Source organism: Cariama cristata, unplaced genomic scaffold, assembly GCF_000690535.1.
Source record: "Cariama cristata isolate BGI_N322 unplaced genomic scaffold, ASM69053v1 scaffold4019, whole genome shotgun sequence".
Lineage (NCBI taxonomy): Eukaryota > Metazoa > Chordata > Aves > Cariamiformes > Cariamidae > Cariama > Cariama cristata.
The window spans coordinates 10,803-28,709 of NW_009635157.1; the positions used below are offsets into that span (position 1 = coordinate 10,803).

A 17,907-nucleotide genomic window follows, 5' to 3' on the forward strand; every position below is an offset into this window, starting at 1 on the left:
ACTGTGTGCACTTAAAATACTGAAACTGGAATTATGCTAAGGTGTAGAGATGGCCTTTTCTTGTTGATCCCGACACTTTAAGGCTTTAAGGATGTCTGTTTATGTGATATGATGAGATTATAATATTGGGGAGAATGTCTGCAAGCCTTTCATGAAAAAATCAGAAGTCATATTTTACTGATTTTAATTTTCCATAGTTGACTTAAAGGTAAAAGCTTGGTTTTTTCTTGCTTTGCATTGATGTATTTAATTCTGTTTTTAAAATTCAGAATTCTGCTTTTAGTCTTCTATATAACAACTTTCATATCAACTTGCTTACATCATCCGAAACATAAAATCAATGTGGCAGGCATGCATTTGGTTTTACATTATGATATATCCTGTTTCCTAGTCTTTCAAAATTCTAATGCAGCTTTTCCTTTCTCCTTTTGCAGGATGACAAGGACTTGGTTCATGAGTTTGTTGTTGCTGAGGGTCTGACTTGCTTAATCAAAGTGGGAGCAGAGGCCGACCAGAATTATCAGAACTACATCCTGAGAGGTAAAGGAAATGCATCCAAAAGTTGTTTTTATTGCTCTGAAGCTCTCACAGGTCTGCTGCAACTTGCCGTGTTAAGTGTCTTGGAACATGTTTCCCAGTTTGGTCCCGATTCTTGCATGTTATGCAGGAAAATTAAGAGGGGATTAATATTCACTGCTGAGCAAGATGAATTGGAAAATTCAAATATTGATAGTCTCTCCATTGTCCAGCTTTTCCTGTAGATTATACTGAAAATTTGTAATTCTAAGAAAGAAAAGGCATTCTAAAGCTGTCACCAGGTAATTGTAAATGTATAAGGGCATAAAGCAAAATAACTTCTTGGAGTGTGATTAGTAGCTATGGAATAAACAGTGAGACAGTCATATCTTAAGGTCAGTTGGCTGGAAACAATTTTTAGCTGTCTGATATTTTGGAGTTAAACAGGTAATCAGAGGTTTACATTATATTCTTTGCACTTAGATAACTGGCAAAGGTGAGGTTTGGAGAGTGATGCGGAAAAGGTGTGTTACTGGATTAGAAAGCTGATTTACTGTATTGTGGCCCAAATGAATTTGTGTAATTTTCATGCAGCCAGGAAACCCGGGCTGCAAATTCAGAGAGTTCCTGCAGTATTTTGAGGGTTTATGAGTGAGAGGAGAACAGTCACGCCAAGGGATCTTTGCTGCTGCATGATCTCTTAGTAAATAGAGAGTGCTAATGAATGCATACTTGTGGTGGATTGCTCATTTGAGTTTTCTTAGATAGACAAATATAGCTGTCTTAAAAAATGTCACTTTAATGTGTTTAGCTGCCAAAACTGAAACTGCAAATTGAGGAGTAAAACAAATACGAAAATAAGGAGAAGGATTTTGTAAGAACCAGAAATGCTAAGTTATAGAAAGCAAGGATGCAAATAGTAAGTGTGGCTTCATGCAAAGAACTTGAAGATTAGACTGCACAAATACGAGCTCTTGGGGATATAAAAGAAACCAAACCAGTACCACAGAAATTATGTTCTGTGTCAGTAGTTGTGCAGTGACACAAATGTACTTGAATAGTAGCTTGTATGTACTCAAAAGTAAAAGGCTATTAACCACAATGAAACTAGACAAGGACGCAGAAACATATGAAAGAAAAAAGACTTTCTTTACAGCTGAAATAAGAAGTTTCTGGGAGAAAACTGGCCATAGATGCTCTCAGAAAATTCAGACTGTAAGCACAATAAAGGTGCTGTATAGGACAGTCTGGCCTTCAGTTTAGGGGCTTACTCCTTTATCAGCTTGGCACTGACCTAGTGTGGCTGGATGATGTCTTTGCCCTTCAGCTGGGTTTTGCAGCCAAATATTGAAAAATCAAAACAAGGAAGCCTGATAGGTGTTTACGCTACCCAAGCAGTGTAAAGTGTAAATGGCCTCATAATCAAAATGCTGGATAGCCCTGCAGCTCTCCTGCTCCAATGTCAGGTAAGGTCCAGGGCACTGAGCCTCAGAGGTGACAGAATGATCTGCTGACACCAGAGACAGTCACATCTGAGTGATCTCATCACAGTATTGCATGTACCTTCATCTTACTGAGATCTCTTTTGACATCATCCAGATACAGATTGAGAAGAATTCAAACTCCCTTCTACATTGATTGTTTTTTTCTTTTTCTTTTCTTTCTTTCCTTTTTTTTTTTTTTAAAGAAAAAAGGAATGAAATGTTATCTGTGTTACTAGGATATACCCTAATGCATCCAGAATTCAAGGAGATCACAGCGGTCTCTTTCTTGTTGTGTTTCTTCTCTAGCTCTGAAAAGTTTTGTGTCCATGGTCTGAAGTTACAAGATTTTGCACTGAATTCAAAGAATGATAAAACAGAGCCTTAGTGCCAATGTCCGCAGCATCATACTAAGGAAACTGCAAACTCATCTTGTTGCATTGTTGTTAACAAGTGATCACAGCTTGTTCAAAATAAATATAAAACAAACAAACAAAACAACAACAAAAACTAACCATGTAGAAGTACGCCATAAAGCTAAAAACCTTGTTTTAAGAAGAGGCTTTTAGGAATTGCTACCTTGTAAAATCAGGTCTTTTTTTCCCTTATTTTGCTGGTGTGTGAAGCTCAAGTTTCTCTCTGGGTAGTGTATCCTAGCATCTCTTAGAATAATACAATTTTTTCTGTGTGATGTGGGTTTTACTTCAGAAACTAAATTTATCTTGATTGTCTTTCAGGAAGTTCAAAGCTTGTTACAGCTCCAAGATTATGTCAGCTGCTGTGCAGTTCCAGGAGCCAGCATGTACTTTCTGAATAGGTCTGCATGTGCAATGAGATAAGGACAGGTTTGGAAGTACAGTGTAGCCAGACAATCTTATCCAAATACATTGAGGAGGGTGCTGAAAAGAAACATGAAATACGTCATGTAAGAGTGTTTCTGGTATATTATTTTTGGAAGACCATAGCGTTGGTTGGGGTTTTTTGTGACAGTTGTGTGTATTATTGCAGTACTGCATTTTACTAAACGCAGAGTACTGGTGAATAGGTGAATAAATTTTACTGAAGATACATCATAGTTAGCACTGAGGTGGTCCCAAAAGTTTTAAAGTCAGTGTTAATTTACACAGATTTAAAAAAAAAAAGAAAAAAAAAAAGGTGTCATTGTCTAATTGTCTAGAATTTTTGTGCCTTACTGCTGTGGTGTTCTTGTTCTGCAGATCCTTTTGGAGTGGAATATATTATTCTTATTTTCACTGCATTTAACCTGAATCATAAAGGAATGGAATTTCTCCTTAGTTCCATATTCTGGCTGCATTCTCCAGCACCTTTGTTGTAATTCACTGTTTTCCTGTTGCGATCCTAACCCAGCTTGCAGGGCTTGTGACAGTAAATGGCAACCTGAGGCACAGCATTGCCTCCTCCGCCTCCGGAGCTCGCCCATGCAGGGCTGCCCGTCGTCTCAACTGAGCAATTTCCCAGTGTTTCCTGTGAACTTGTTTGCCTGCTGTCTTCAAGAAATAGATTTGGACCTAGGAGGGAAAATAGCTTGGGAATATATGTACACATAAGGGTTGTAGGTGGTTCAGTGAGTTCCCAGGTACACATTATTTCTTGCGGACGTTGCTTTCCTTTTTCCAAAGGTCTGCATTGTTTCATTCTAATGTTTCCTCGATGTGAATTTCTGCTTAGTGGTTTTGACTTGGTTCAAGCCAGATCGAGCTGCCAAAAAAATGACTAAATATGACTCACGAAAATTTTAGTTACTTTAATGGTGAAATAGTGAAGAGAAGATAAGTGTGGCTTTTACATACAATACTGAGAAATCCAGACAGTTTCTTGTCGACTGCTAAGGAGGGACTGTTTATTTCTGCTCAGGTCTCCTGAACTGGGATTGTTTGACAGTGCCTTTCCCAAAGTGTTCCCTTTGGTCACTTTGTAGGCCCTAAACCAACAGTAGCCAGGACTTCTCTCAAGTGTTACTCTGTTGAAAGACTAGTTTGGAAAACAGCTTTCATTCCTCCTTACTTATTAGATCTTCAGCCTAAATTTATTCTTCGATATTCCTTTTAGTTATTATGGACATCTAAAGAAACTGTGTATTGAGGGATTTTTTTGCCCCCCAGAAACAGGCATGCTTTGCTTTCCCTGCCCCTCTCTCCTTTTTTTCCCTTTCGTGACGATGATCGGTAAGGATAATGAACTTCACTCATAGCACTGAAGTTAAAAGTTTCTGTCCCAGTTACAAGATTGCAATGTGGTGGGTGTTGCCTAAATATTCAAAAAGAAATGGAAGTGTGTGAAAGATAGATGAAAATGGCCACAACTGATGAGGATTAATATAAATCTTATTGTAATTTTGAAGATGTTTTGGATATAATTTTGAGATCTTCTGTTCCTGGCACAAAATGAGAAAGCGACACATGAAATGCTATGGCTAAGAACAGACTAATTAAATAATTTGCAGAATTATGGTAGTCTTCATGTTTTCTGTTAATTTATCCAGTGCTGTTGGAAAGGTGAGAAAGAAAAGGAGCTTGTGTAGACCAAGGCTTAATTGTTTTAAAAATACACTGAATAAGTGAGATATGAGGGTTCAGGGATGAGTCTGCTGAGACCATGATGTGAGGAGCTCTACCTGGTGGGATCCTGTCCTGTCTGTCCCTCACAGCCAATGAGGAGGTTGTCAAAAGGTTATCCAGCCTCTTTTTCAGAGTATATTTGTGTACTTGGATCCCAAATTGCCTGCTTATGGTTTCAAAACAGTATTTAGAGGTGTCTGTAATTAGATGAAAGCTAGAGTTCATTCTTGGGGTCTGAAAGCATAAGCCAGGTGTCCAGCCCAAGCAGGAAGAGGCCTTGACCTTGTTACAGCGCAAAATTTCAAAGAACTAAGGCTGAGGAAAAAATGGGACATCAATCTGTGCTCATATTAGACCATGTTTGAATCAAATGCAGCTTTTGTATGCAGCTCTCTGATTTAGTGAGATATAGGCAATAAGAATTTGTGTTTAAAGTCTGGATGAGAGATGGTTTTGATTTTGTTTGGCAGTTTTGGATTTTTAGTGGGTTGTTTTTTTAAGAAATAAAGGAAAACAAAGGCTTGGAAGGAGCCTAAGAGTTATGATTTGAGGCAATGTTGGTGCTTTAAGTTAACCTCTCTCCCCCAAAGCTGTTATTATAATCTAAAATTAAAAATATGTAGAATCATAGAATCATTTAGGTTGGAAAAGACCATTAAGATCATTCAAGTCCAACCATTAACCTAACACTTCCACATCCACCACTAAATGATGTCCCTAAGCACTATGTCTATGTGTCTTTTAAATATCTTCAGGGACATTATAGCCAAAACTTCAATAATCTATACTTAATTCAATAATCTGGGCAGAAGACTAGGTTACAGTAGAACCAGTTATGGGTTTTCCTGTCATAGGCCCACTGCACATCTGATAAAGTGGTAAAGTCCTGTTGGTCTCTGCACATACTGGTGCAAGCACAGAATATGAAGGCGATGGTCCTGTGTGAGAGATCTGATGTACTCTGAGGGATGATGACATATCATTTAAGAGGATTAAAGGTTCACAGGTTCATACACAAAGTCAACGGCATCTTTGATCTGATAGAACAGCAGCTTTATTATAATGTCCTACATTTTTTTCCTTAATATTAAATGTGATTTGTTTGGAATTGCATTTGTACATGCATGCTTTTATCTTTGTGCAGATAGAATGAGTATATAACAGTGCTGTTATTTTATTTTCTCTCTTTGTCTTGCGAGGCCTTTTAGGACTTTTAAGTAATTTTATGGGGGACTTTTACCAGAAAAATCCTATGTGAGTCCTAAAATGTAAATAAGAAAGAACTAAGTATCTCAAAACACTGAAATCATGTGTGAAAAATAACTCCAAGGCACATTCTGATATTTGCTACACGTATAAATTATGTAGGGATCCGTTAAAACAATTCCCTTCAAGCCTGGTATCTGCAATTTGCACAGTTGTGAACTGCCAGTGATGGAGAAGTTCCCAAGAGGAGCAGCGACTTCCCAAAGTACAGGAGTGGGAATTGAAGAGCTTGAAACTTTCCAGTCCCCCACTGGGGCATGAGGATGGGGGAACCTTTTGATTCCCCACCTTTCTAGTTGGTAAATGAGAGCCGACCTTTGCAGAGGGATAGATGCAGGGAAAGGATTCAGCCATATCTGGGTAGTTACCCTTTTAGTAACCTCTGCTTCCTACTGCAGCAAGGTAATTCTCAATCTGTATTTTGCATGTGCTTTTAATTAATCAGTATAGTGTGGCTGACAACAACAAAAAGTGGAAAGAAAGTGCTTTAAGAGCTACTGATTGTAAAACAGAAAGTGATTTTGCTGTTGGAATTAGGAGACACTGAGCTGTTTGACAGGGTGGTCAAATGTGGACAGGAGCCACCGGAGTCACTCAGAATTGCCAATGAATGCCCAGGCAGGAGGTCAGGTTTTCTAAAGCAACAGGTAAGCGGCTCAATCAAAGACGAGTATCGAAACCACCAACGGTTAGGCCTATTTATAAAGCCAGAGGCACGCAATTCCACCTGCACGCCAACTTTAGAACTGCTAGGCTGTGCTGCGTATTCTGGGAAATCAGATTAAATTCCTGAAGCGACTCAGTGCTGGATGGTAACAGACCATCTGGTTACTGTCTGTCAACAAGACGCTGTGCGCCCAAAGATGTCGGGGAGCTAGAGGAAGTTGAAGGTGAGGGTGAGGTTTTGCAAGCAGGCAGTGGAAGCTGCTGCTGATAACCCTTTCGTTCTGAAAGTCACACATGAAATTATCAGCGAGCTGGTGGCATTTCTGCATCAAGCCAGCTGCTACTAGGAATGCTTGGGGTCTCTATGTGTGCTCTCTGTAACAGGGGATGATCCATTTCCAGGAATCAGTTTGCTGTTTTTATCAAAAAGACCTCTTGTTGTTACAAGGACACGAATGCTTCCAGTGCTCTTGAATTTTCCTCCATCACCCTGATAGATTATGTGGCTTTGGCCTTTTGTGTTAAAGGTTAGGTATTACAAAGCATTTAGCATGGGGAAGCACATTCTTCTGCAGTAAATGTATGTGAAGCATTGTATCATCGGCAGGGTTTGTGTAAATATCAAAAGACAAGAAATAAGGTCTGTGAGAGGCTATGTCTATTCTAAATAGACATGTCTTGCTGGGTTGGTACTGTAGCAGTAAAACAGATGCTACTAATGTAAGTTTAGTAGTGAAAATGGAGCTAATACGATGTATCGTGTATACCTTTGTGTTATTCCTGTTTCAGTGTAAACTGGAGAACTGTTTAAAGTTTTCCAGCTGTAGAAAAGTGTTCAGCCTCAAGTAAATAGGAACAGACAGTGCGTGATTACGCTTACCTTTGCCTTTCTTTCTTTTCCTGACGCCAGGTATGAAGACTTTCCTGAGTGTCTTCTCTTAACCTTCAGTGTGCAGGTATCCATATGGGACTGTGAAGTTCTTGCACATATCTGTACATACTCAAGTTGACTTCTTATGTGCAGTCCTTTAAAATTACGTAAACTTCTCAGTTGATCTCAAAGTAGCTGTAGTAACGGCCTGTGCTTTAAAGAGAAATCAAGTGTCTAAAGCTTGGTTACTTAGGAGTGTTGCTTCTGAGAGGGACTTGCTGACTCAGTCTCACTTTATGCTGGACATCAGACTGAAGTCCCAGGAAACCGTGCCAACAGATGGCAACTCCACCTGGAAGCTGTTATGCTCACATAGTATGGGGCAGCTCCACATAGAGATACAACCTAGGTTCCTCACCAGCACGACCAAAAAAAAAACAAAACAAAACCCGCCAAACCAAACAAACCGCAGCTGTGTTAGCAAATTAGTGTACTGTGCTAATAAGACCTGTGCTGTTAATGAGCAGCACTGCTGAGCTTAGGTACGGCATCGCTGTGGTGCAGTCAGCCATGCCATCTCCCTTTGTGAAATGGACTACACTGCCAGCTTTCCATCCGTGAGCTTTGTAGGTGCCATTTGTTGTAGTTCCTATCAAAAGTAACAATCCCAGAAAAATCAGACCTATACATGATGGCTCAGTACCTCTTCCTGCTACATGTGTGCAGAAACCTCAAGATGTGCCTGTTTTGTGCCTTGAAAAGCTATGGAAGGAAAAAATACGAATGGATTTGACATCCTGGTTCATGAACTCTTTAGATTAGAAATAATGAGATTACAGTGCTCTTCGCTGTACCAGAGAAAAGGGCACATTATACTAACTCTATGATTAATAATATAAGCACTAAACCTCCTTGGCTTGGTAGCTGAATCCTCTTTCAGTTCTGCAAATATCTCTTTAAGACTAAATGTATTTGTTTACTTGTACAAGGGTAGTTGAGAGAGCTTGACCTTGGAAACCATGCAGTTTAAAAAGAGGGATAACATCCTCTTTGCTTTCCTTTCTATGCTTTTAGCATTTCCTTTCTCCATTTTTTAGCTGCATATTTTAAAATTGTATTTATTAGATTCAATCTATGCATGCATTACACTGAGTTTCTTACCAAACACAACCTTAAGCATTCCCTTAGTTTGTGGTGCAAGCACTTCCCTCCTCTTCCTCCTTTCTTCTCCTCCTTCTCCCTTCTTCCTGGATGTGATTCTGATCCGTGATCCGTCTGGAAGCAGAGCCAGATGGTCCTCACACATACCGTACAGTACAAGTCCTCCCAGTCTGGGATGGGAATTGGCACTGAAGCAAATTTGAGTTCAAAAGTTTAACCACCCTATAGTAATTTACACATCTACAAATAAACTGAGCTGTTCCTTGCTCTGTGCGTTATTTGAAATGGCCTTTCATGTTGGGACTGCTTGTGAGGAGGATATAGGGTTCTCATGCTCTACATGGAATTCAGCAATAACACCACCATAAAATTATGGATTTCCCTTGTTTTGAAAGCTGACAGAGGCTGAGAGGCTTTGGGTTGCTTTATGTCTCCATGAAAATGAATCTTCAGGTTTTGTGTAATTTTTTTTTTTTTTATGCTTTGTGAAATTCCCATGAAATGTGACACCTCAGGCTATGCAGACCCCGTGTAAAATGAGGAACTGAACCATGAAAAATGCACATCCTTAACTACTAAGCAAAGAATAAATACTTGGGAAGTAGTCCCAGGGGCCTTTAAAGCCATTGTGGATGTTATATGATTTAACTACTCAAACTTCATGAACGAGCCTTGAAAACAATGTACGGATTCCAACTGGTAGGAACACATTAGAGAGTATTTCTGCCTTTTTGTAGTAATCTTGTAGCCTGAAAGTATCCAAAAACTGATTCATTAGAGAAGGAGGAAGCGTGACTAAAATAAAGACATTCATAAGCCAACACAGACATGAATGCTTGCACAAAGTATGCGGCTGCTGGTGATTTCACTATCAATTATTTATATTGAATATATGCATATAAAACATGGTGAAGTATGGTTGGGAAATAGAGTTTTATTATTCCCATTTCAAGATTAGGTACTTCCACAGCTATTTGTGATGGTGATTGCTAAGGTGCCACACAGAGTGCTCTATCCTGATACAGAGGCAGGGAAAATTAAGGACTTTAAAGGAGGAGGGGGGAAGGTAGCATTAAATGTGGAGGATAATTAGAAAGTCCTGACTGTTATTCCATGAAGGTGATTATTGTGTGACATAAGGACGTGTCAAAAATGAGATTCTTCAAATGTCTTCAGAGTTCATTTCCATATGCAGATATGTTTGAATTATTTTAAGTTATATCTTAGCCCTATCTGTCTGGATTTTTTGCAAATGTGCATGCATGTGCATTTCTATCAATCATGTTCTCATAGGTGCAAGCAGAAAACTGGAGCAGTGGACTGTGAACTCTTAAAATACTTATTTTCATTACTGTGAGGCAGTGACCTGCTTTAAGCCTCTGATTGTTACTGCATCAAAATATTAAAAATACATAGATGATTCGAGAATTTAAAAGTTAAGCCATAGAACTTGCATGTATTAGCACAGTATTAATTGTTAACCTATCATAAATGCTGTGCTCATACATATATGTCTAAGAAAAACTGTACAATATTCATAAACTGATGACAGTGAGGGATAGTCTTAGTAAGCATATGAGAATATTGATGTTTCTGGTTGCTGCTGTGGAGGGTTTCTGCTTGCCTGTTCTGCATAGCCCTGAGGAGCACAGGAGCAGCAGCATATGCCCCTTGGGAAGGCAGAAGGAGCTAATAGCTGTGTGGGTACACGGGCTGAATGAGAAAAGATTGAAACTCTTTTTGCTGCTCTGTAATGAAGTATAAGGACCAGCTTACCATCTTTCAGTGCTGCTGACTGCCCTCCCCCTTTCCCCACTCCACCACCTCCCATGTGCAGGACTGGAGCTGCTGATGGTGGCGTTGGAATGAAGCGAGGAGAACGTAGCCTGGCATCCTCCCGCTCCCCATGTGTCCGTGAAGGTTGTCAGTGGAGGCGTGGGCAGGGGTTGAGCAGACCTGATAAGGCAGCAAAGCCGAGGTGCCGTGGAAAGGCAGACAAGTTTTTGTGTCTTCCCTCTGCAAGCCAGAGGGAGAAGAGTTGTGGTTGGGGGTCCCTGCCTGCTAGTGGGGGGAAGCACAGGTTTATCCCGTTCCTCCAAGTTTTACAAAAAGTGGAGATTGATAAACTATTAATTTATTAATTATAACACTGTTTCTTTTTCACCATATTTCTAGACAAGAAGGAATTTTTCCTGTTTTCAGCATGTGAGGCATTTCCAGCTTTTTCCATTTAAATTCTCGATGCTAAAGCCTGTGCTGTCAAGCCAGGAGAGGAGACTGTGCCCACCTCCTGCCCTCTAGCAATACGGGAGTGCTGGCTTGCACTACCCGCTAGAAATACAGTACCTCTTTCATTTAGGATGGGGTTTTTAATAATCTGTCACTTTGAAGTTTCTTCTCAGAGATTTTAGTGAAGAGAGTTTACTGATGTAGGTGCCATGCAAACTAAGTAATTTTTTTCTTTGCCTCTTTTAATTTGTTGACAGCAAGAAAGCAAATATTCTTCTCTCTTCCAGTCTTATAAGTACTTTGGTTTTCCCCCAACACTCCTGGAGATTACAAAAGTGATTAAAGCAAAAAAGAAGGGGGTATTCAGGGTGTACAGGAACGGGGAGGACCACAAGGCTGTGGACTTAAGACTAAGGCTGCAATGTTTTAGTCCTACAGATTGATGTTTCCAAAAAGCAATGAGTAAGTAATAAGAGTGGGGCAATGCATTGATGCTGAACTTGCTCAGTAATCTAAAAATCTCTGGATGAAAGAGAGTATAGAGAGAAGGAGTTTAAGGTTTGCACCTGAGTGGCTGCACATTGTATCAGGCCTGAAAGGACACATTAAAGGAAGGAAAATGGTATGTGAGCTACTGAGAGGGTCTCCTTACAGAAATATCTCCCTGCTGCCGGGAAGCCAAGGAGCGTTAACATCCCACAGGAAAGATTACTGTTCAAGGGCAGATCCAAAGGGTTGCCTTCAATAAAAGTCTGGGATGGACAGAATTTCTTTTGGAGTTTATTATTTTTTCTTTTGACATTTCACAGTTCCCTGAAATGGAGAAACTTTTAAAATGCTCTTGTTTGCTGGGAGGAGTGCTGTCAGATAGCTCTGCTGTTACAGCTTATTGACTTGAGTCACTGAACTACTACTCAAGATTTAGTATATCTGTAGTGTGTTTTAAGTGGATTTATTTAAATGATAGGTGGGGTCTTAAAGACTTCTGCCAATACTGGGCAATATCCTGCTTCCTCCTACTTAACTTCCCTCCTACTATATGTTATCACCTGCCTAGACAAGGATCTCAACTTCCTCCATCCCTGTCTGTCCTGTCTCTGTCCCTGACCTCTCCGTGCCCTGACTTCCTAATTTTGTACTCCAAATCCCTGCTTCTGAAAGAGCTCTGTCATTTTTAAAGTTACGCCTCAAGTTGGCTTTGGGTACAGTGGGGTTGCACAGCACTTACTCCTGACGAGCTTCAAGTCTCTGGAGTAACATGGGTCCCTATCTGCAGACTTTCACCCTTGGTGCTCTGAATCTCAGTAGCCTGTCCCTGCATGCAGAGAGCAGTCGTGGGGAGCAGACACCGTTTTCTCACCCAGGCCCTACGGTGGGCAGAAGTTTTGCTTTTAAGGCAGCAACTCTGAGATGTGGTTTCCAACTTCCTCAAATTCAGTAGTGGGTCACCATAATCTTGCTTTTAGTATTTAGGTTAATATCAATGAAGGAAACATTGATTGCAGTGTTTATTAACAAGACATATTCATTGCTAAGAATATTCTTTTATATGTGTTTTTGATAAAGATTTCTTATGTTCTCTAAGATTATTATGGACAACTGTGCTAAGAATACTGTTAAGAATGATAAATAAAACTCTTGAAAATTAAGAAATACCTGTATGATCTTACTTTAGAGATATGCATGCCTCCTTTGTGTGGAAGCTGATCTAGTCTTTGATCACACAGTGGTACGGCTTTTTCTGCAGCTGCACTGCTTCGGCTAGTGAGCACCATCACACCTGTGCACTTAATGAACACCTTTTAAATAGCTCGTCTTATCATCTGTGCTTCCCAAGGCTTTGGGATTTATTTCATGCTATGCAAACTCTGTTATGTTTGTTTTCCTCGGGGATTTTTCTGTAGTTTGTCACTAAATGTTATCCAAGAGCTGAAAGGGCAGCATTATCTTTGTGTTGCAGATAAGGAAATGGGGCACTTGAAAACAGACATATTCTAAATTCAGAAAGATTCAGTAAGCCTAAGTGCTGTTCTGGGGCTTGTCCTTGGGCTGGTTTTTCAAACCTGATACAGTACTTTCTGTTTATGCCTTTTTAATCTTTACTGTTAGGCTTTCTTTTCCCATTTAGACTCTTGCCCAGCCTGTCCTAGTTTTGTTTCTCTGATCTGTCTATACATTTGCCCCTTCCTGCATCAAATTCCTTTAACCTGCGTCAGTCTATGAGTTCATATACATCAGCAATCCATTCATCAATATTCATAAATTCATTTACTTGAATTTCTTCACCAGTTTAAGATGGCTTAAACACCTTTTCTTCCCATTACCTCTTCCCAGCTCTGCACTGTCTGTCCTGGGTTCTGGCACCACAGCTGTGTTTGTGTGATGATGTAATGAACTTGACAGAGGAATGTGTTCGTCTGAAAAAAGAGTATGAGAAGGTGGATATTTTGCTGTTGTTTCGGATTTTTTTTTTTTAGTACTATTGAATTACCCACTCCAGTTCTCAGCGGTAGGACACAAACTCCTGTGCCAGCGAAACCCTGAGGTTGACCTGAGACAAACAAACAGGGGAGACTGTTGCAGTACCACTATCAAGCATGTAATCACAGCTTTGGTCTCTTATCTCTTGTCCATTTCTTTCCTCGACATCGCTTACATCAGTCCTAATCTGTATGTTCCCTCCAGCCAAATAACTTTTAGTCTTTCCTATTATTTTCCTCATTTCTCCCAGTCACTTCATCTCTCTTCATAACTCTCAGATGCTCATCAGGCTTTCTATCAGAGTTCCTCCCTTAACTCTTTCATTTCTTTGAAATTCTCTGGGTTTAAATTTTGTTTCCTTCTGTGTTCAGATCAGAATTCTCCCCTCCACACCATCTGAGTAATAAGACAGTTCCTTTAAAATAAAACCAGAAAACCTTCACAAGCTGCCGGCTTTTCCTTTGAGTGCTATGTCCTTTCTTGGCGAGCAGCAGCTGGAAGAGTTATGAGACACTTTTGAGCTCCAAGGACGGAGTATTCAGAGGTTTCAGCTGATTGCATATGTTCAGTAGAGACTGTTGTGTCAGACAACAGTTATTTTAAAATGTTATAACTGCACAAAGTTTAGACACATTTTAACGTGGTCTGTATGAGCTTTTTCACTGACATGAGATTATAATTTTTGTGAGTTTTCCAAAGAGCTCAAAATCCAAAAATATTCCAATTTCCAAAAATTTTGTCAACAGTATTTTTAATTCCAGTGAGATGTTCTCTTCCTCCTTCTGCCTTCCACAAACCCATCCCAAATATAATAAGTGTTAGAAATTTTCCATGAAAAAAAGGAAGTGTTGTGTTTCAGACACCACAGAGAGAAAGTTTCAGTCCAAGCTCAAAACTTGAGGAAATTATGGACAACTAAACCCAGGAATGTTTTCGTGGGAACTATCAGGCAATTTTAATAACAAGCAACAATACCTCTCCCATATGAAATGAGCCTTCAATTTTAATGTCATGAGGCTGATGGCTCACTTTAAATACTGAAAATAGATAGGAAACTATTGTTGTATTGGATTTGATGGGGTGACTACTAAACTAGTTACACTCAGAGTGTAATTGTTTGGTTTTTACATACAAAGAACTAACCTAAAAATCTTTTGAATTTAAAGAAGAACTGTAATGTTGAGTTCTTGTGTAACATCTTCAGAGCAAGACTTAATTGAGAAGTAAATGTTTATCAGAAATGTCTGTTGAAATCTTGCAATTATATCAATCCTTTGGAGTATATAAGGACAGTTAATTATGTAGTAAGTATCATTTGAAATAATCCCTTTCAGCTGGATTACAGGCCAGGATTTCTCTCACCTAATTCCAGTTACCTTGTCTCAGGTAGTTAGTTAGACTCCTTGAGCAAGAGAGAACACAACACGTCTTAGTGATTGAACTGGATTTCTTCCCTGATGAGCAGTTTGCTTCGTATCTGCTGTTATCTTTTGTTTCTCCATTTTCCATATGAGGTCATGAATGTGTGTCTGCGCTTACAGTTTAATATAGAAGGAGCTTGAATATTTGATGTAATTTATTTCACCTTAATCTGAACTAGTTCCTCAAGAACAGTAGAGGGACTCAGCAGAAACTACTTCAGGCCTATATGCTTTCTTAGTTATGACAAGAAAGTCATTGGTGATAGAGAGTCTCAGTCTGAATATCCATGGTCATTTCCCTCATACAAGGAGTCTAGTCTGTCTCTCTTTGAAGAGGTTGAATAAGCTGGTTTATGAAATGAAATATGAATTTCTGAGCTTGATTAAAAGTATTTGTCCTTCAGTGATTTTCATTGCATTTGGGTGTGTGTGGAGGGGGATGAGATGAGAAAGGAGACACAAAGTCCCCTGTCAACCTGCTCCTGAACTCAGGAGTTGGAGAACATAAACATCTGGACTTCTAGGCTTTGGGAATCCTGGTGCTGCAACGTGCTTATTGCTGTAGTTGATAGGCATAGTCAGTGCTTGTTATAAAAAGCCACGGCACCATTATGTGTTTAGTGGGCATAATGGTTCCCTGAATCACCTAGTAAAAGAGCAAGACTTTCTCTTTGATTTTAGGTCCATCTCAGAAAGACTGAGCTCCTATATTTGGTGTCCAAAGTTATGTACTGTGAATATCACCTTCCCCTAGATCTCTTTGGACAAGTAAGAGATGGAATGCCTGAAAGAATATAAGATTAGGAGCCAGCTTTGTACTGTTTTATACTCATTGGATATGTACTATAGAAACAACCACCCCTGTATAATACTTGCCTTTTAGCCTGATACAGGACCACCTGTAAACTCAGAGAACTGGTTCTCCTATGAGTGCATATAAACTGTCCTCGCATGCTTGGGAGTGCCAGGCTGATCAGGAGGAGAATCTGCCTGCCCCACAGGGCTCGGTCAGAAAAAGACTCATGTTCTGTACTTGATTCCACTGGAACTGAATGATACCTAAGAGCCCTGTATTTTCAAAAGCTGGACATAGTTGCTTTCCATCAGTGACGTTCATGGATGGCAAATTGTCATTTCAAGGGGTTTCAGCCTCGTTGCCTCAGTTGAACAAAGACCTGAGTAGAAAGAGTTGAGCTTTCCAAAATCAGGAAAGCTAGCCCTAATCCTATTCATTAATCCACACCAGCAAAGCCAGCTTTTGGCCAACAGAATTATAGTGTGTGTCCTTCCAAACCTGATGTAACATCTATGTGATTGGATGTGCCACCTAGAGCCAAAGTCATTGCACGTGGTGGCCTGTGTAGGCCCGGGGGTGGTTGGCCAGGTACCATGGACAGAGGTGGCTCAGTGACAGCCCGCACAGGGCTTGGAGCTCAACTGCATTGTTGGAAGAGATCTCATAAGCCTGCGTGGTTGGTGCCAAATCAGTAATTATTAATTGCATGTAAAATAGATAAAACCTCCTTAGCTTTTTCTCACAGGCATTCCAGATTCAGTCCTCCTATGCAATTGTGTTTGGACCAGAGCTATTCAAGGCCCTTAAAATACTCTCTGATAGATGAAGAAAACTACTCCTGCCTGAAACTTTGAGAAAGTGCTGCAGGTGCTCATGGAGTCCTCTTTCAGAGTGTTTCCCACTTTGTGCTGAGAAAAACCTTTTGAATGCCTTTTTGTATCGAATTAATTTCAAGAAGTCATGGCCTGCACTCTTAATATGATACTTCATTTGACCACAGTCATGCTGTGATCTTAAGCAGTCTTGTCCCCAAGTGGTATTAGAACTTAATGTGACCTAACTTGTAGCTGAAGCATTGACAAGCTTCTTCCAGATGTGTATCAGAATATATTAGGTGGTTACAACCAGAGTATTCAGATTGCTGTTTGGCTGTGATTACCCATAGATGGCTATTCTTAGAAGCATGCCCTTGCAAAGGTTGTGGCTAAAAAATAGGTTGGGTTTTTCTTTTTTTGTTGTTGTTTTTTTTTCTATCCTAAAATATTTCACTAGTGGCATCTGGCATCATCTGCTTACTTCAGACAAGACTAGGTACAAGGAAAAGAAAAAGAAAAAGATTATATATTTGGGTCCGGAAAACAGTGTTAACTTGAGAGACTGAAGCTTCTTATTCCTATTATACTATAAGGATACCAAAATGTACAATGCTACTCATGCTGAAGGTATTTGAAGAAGACCTGTTTACTCTGAAGAACCTGTAATTTCTTGGTATATGGTCAGTGTGAATAAGGCAACACATGTTCTGTCCTTGATTTATGGGTCCTTCCCCCATTCTGCACTTGTAATTGTCAGGGAATCAGAGTGTTATGGCTGCTCTGTCCTCTGTGCGTGGTGTAGTGAAGAGCCATGTACCATGTCGTAGTGGATCCAGGGGGAATGAGCCATACTTGAGCCCAGCTTCAGCACTGTAATCACTGCATGAACTTTGGCACGGTGCCTGAAAGTGTTATTTCCCCCCAAGCCTATGGAGGGGCATGACAGTGATGATGTTAGCCTTTGAATTAAACATATGTATGAATAAGGGTGAAAGTAAGTTCCTGGGAAACTTATTTATAGCTAGGTTGCTGGTTTTCCCTTTGCTACCATGTCATGTTATTTTGCATTTACTGCAATAATTCAATTTAAAGTTTGAATTCTATAAATAAAGTTAATTTTTGAACTTTTTTATCTATATGTCAGTGCATTGCTCAGATATTCCGAAATACATTGATTCGGTATGTGTTCACAGCAGCAGTTTTTTACCTGCAAAACAGAGGGAGAGCATGGCAAACACCAATGCTCTGAAGTTGTAAGACAACCTTAAATAACATTGAGTTATTAGAAATAAAACATACTGGACTCTTTGCATTTGCACACTGATTTCTGCCCATAAGAAGTATAATATTTTTAAGTTTTACTCTGCAGTCAAAAGACCATGAACCTTGGAGGAGATTCTCAGCTAACGACATCACTCCAGACCTGAGGTTGTAGTTAAAACATAAACAGATTGCTGTGGAGTTGCAGGAACTGCTCCTTATCAGGTGATGGTGTGAGAAATACTGCTCCTCCTGAATGCAAATGTCTCTTGCAACAGCTGCTGCTACTGCGTACAGGCACGATGTGACTGCATCATGACCAAGCGGGTGCAGTTCTGTCTTTAAATGTTGTAAACCAGGATGGT

General features: G+C 39.9%; 1 protein-coding gene across 1 annotated transcript in view; it reads left to right on the forward strand.

Annotated features, from left to right (window-relative positions):
- Positions 1-437: 437 nt before the first annotated feature.
- Positions 438-17,907, forward strand: part of FHOD3 (formin homology 2 domain containing 3) — a 197,084-nt gene continuing 179,614 nt past the window's right edge. Inside the window, exon 1 of the mRNA XM_009707416.1 lies at positions 438-540. The gene's annotated coding sequence lies outside the window, so the exon portion shown is untranslated. The remainder of the gene's footprint in view (positions 541-17,907) is intronic.